Genomic DNA, 2,665 nt, shown 5'->3' on the forward strand with positions numbered 1-2,665 from the left:
TCATTTAAAACACTTCTAACCGACCAGAACTAAAAAGACAGCTCTATTGATACTTAAGTAAAAGAGCCTGCATAGCCTTGTGGTCTGATTTAGTTAAAACTTCTTAAAGCTGCACTGTTTTATATTACTGTCATTTGATATGCACTCAGTGGTGGGAATACCATGCTGGGCTTCTACAACCTGTTGTCACTATCCTTAGTGAGATATAGTAAGAGCCCTTGCTTCCAGTGGGGCTAGAAAATAAGAATTTAAATCCTTGCAAGCTTGAAATATGTAAGTGCACCGATGAAATCAAAGCAGCAACAATAATAGAATAAGTACCTTGGGCAAGACGACCACACGACCACACCTTGGTCAGCATCGCATCTCTGAATATGTTTCCTTACATCCTTACATCTCCCTGGTAGAACATCCTTGGCAGAGTCCACAGCTTGCAAGGTGTCTTTTGCAACAGTGGGTGCTACCTGGGTGCATCTGGGATCACTTGGAACTTGATGAATTTAAAGCTAGCTTAATTCTCCTCTAAAAAGCTGTAGGTAACACCCAAACAAAAGGCTGCTCTTCCTGAAATTACGTTTCTCAGAATTTGGGCTCAAAGGAAATTGCAACTTTCCGGTTTGATTCAGGAAAACATGAAATGTCAGATCTTTCTGTGGAACAGAGATTTCAGCGCTCATTCAGCTCAGCCAGCAGGTGAGGAGAAGCTTAACAGTAGCACATGGAGTTAGTGACCACCGCAGTAATCCCTTGAGCAAAGAGCACATGAGGCTGGAAAGCTCTGAAAGGGAAGTCAGAATGACCCTAGCAGAAAACCTTTCCTAAAGGAAACCACATCTGTTCGATCTGGCGTGCAGGACTGTTCTCAGGAGGAGCGAGATGCAAAGTTCAAGGGAACTGCCTGCAAAGACACACTGTGGCTGCACTGGGGTTATATAATGCGCCTTAGCGCGAGGAAGCTCTTTGTTCTATTTACAAATCCCTGTATTACTGACAAGGAAACTTCAGTGGCAGCCTTCCAAAGGCAACAATGAGGAAAGGAGGAAAGAGGGAAAGAAAGTTTTTCCTTTGTCTTGCAGCTTCCATAAATCCCCTCCTATTCTGAAACATGATTTTTTAAAATTCCCCCCCTCCATGTGTAATCCCATTGCAGTTTTTACAAGTATAATTACAAAGCAATCAAACGCGTGAGCAATTGCTAAGAGCGCGCCTCGGACGGCTGAGCCTCTTTGAAAACTCCACAGGTGCTGGTTACAACTTTGAAACACCAAGGTTACTGTGTCTGAAGAACATTGTTTCAGCCACCAAGAGGTCAAATACCAGAGAACATTCTTGGATATTACGTGAGATTTAAGTAAGACTTGTTCCTCAAAGGCAACCTTATGAAGCAGTTTTTTCCAACACAAAGGCCCCAAACCTTGAGAAAGCTCAGGGTGAACTTGGAACACCAAGGGAGAGGATAGACCAGAGGTCATAAAATCATTAATAATGCAGAGAAAATGAATAGGGAATGATTAATCATTGTTTGCTATAGCATGAGAACACTGATTTTAATTAAAAAAAAAAAATCTCAATCATTTTTCTGAGCAGAAACAAGCTCTTATTAAAGGGATCTGAGTAAGCCAGTTGCTGGGACTCTACCACTCAGTTTCCTCTGCTCCTCAGTAAACATTTAGAGTGAATGGTGTAGAGCTGTAATGTCCTCTGGGAATTAACCCTTGGTACCTGTTACTAAATCCATTCTGTATATTTACTGGTGAATGATCTGAATGTAGACTAAAGCCAAGCTGCAGTTCTTATGCTGTTCTTCCTACTCAATGAAAAATTTATTCTGTGAGATCAGCTTCTTCATCTTTAGCTATTAACAATTCCCTTTTAATTTCCTAGGCATCTTAGGGGAAAAGGCATTTATTTGGTAAAAGGACATCACAAAGAACTACGAGGTAGGGATAGCCCTTCTGAGTCTTGTTCAAACTCCATTTCAGACATGAGGAGTCCTTTATCTTGGCTCTCTATCTAGGAAAATATTTACCCATTATAATGACCTAATCACAGGAAGGGGTCAGGGCCCTATTTTTCCCACTTGCCTGCCTGTCTCATCATGGGGTGAGGCTTGATGCAGGGTGTGTACGAGTCCCAGATCCTTGTGCAGAGCTTGCAGTTGGTGTTCAACACCAACAGTGTCAATTGGTGCAATACTCTGGGTGGCCACGGCAGAGTTCTGGTACTCTCAGATGCTTCCTTTAGATATTCATTTGCTCTGTCAGTGTCTTGCTACCATGTATGCCGAGTGGCCACCTCATCTAAACATCTCTGAAGCAACACTGACATGGCTAAAGCAAGGCTGAGTAGCTTGTTTTTCCAACTTGAAGGCAAAGAATGCATAACGTGTCTTGCTTGGAAGGCATCAGAACCACTCTGTTTAGGACAGAGGCAGAGCAGGAGAGTGCCTGGATAAATTTTGGACATTCAGAGAGTTGAGCTGGCTAGTTCTGCTGTGTTCCCACAAGTGAAGGTGCAAGCTGATCTCTCTGATTGTAATAAGATAGGGTGGGAATGGTTATATTCTTAGGTTGCTTGTTGCCTTAAATCCTCCTTCTCTGTAATACTAAATAAAACAAATTCTTCAAGGATATAGGTCATTATCTCTGGTCAGCTGCCCAAAGGG

This window comes from Melopsittacus undulatus, chromosome 6 (assembly GCF_012275295.1).
Source record: "Melopsittacus undulatus isolate bMelUnd1 chromosome 6, bMelUnd1.mat.Z, whole genome shotgun sequence".
Lineage (NCBI taxonomy): Eukaryota > Metazoa > Chordata > Aves > Psittaciformes > Psittaculidae > Melopsittacus > Melopsittacus undulatus.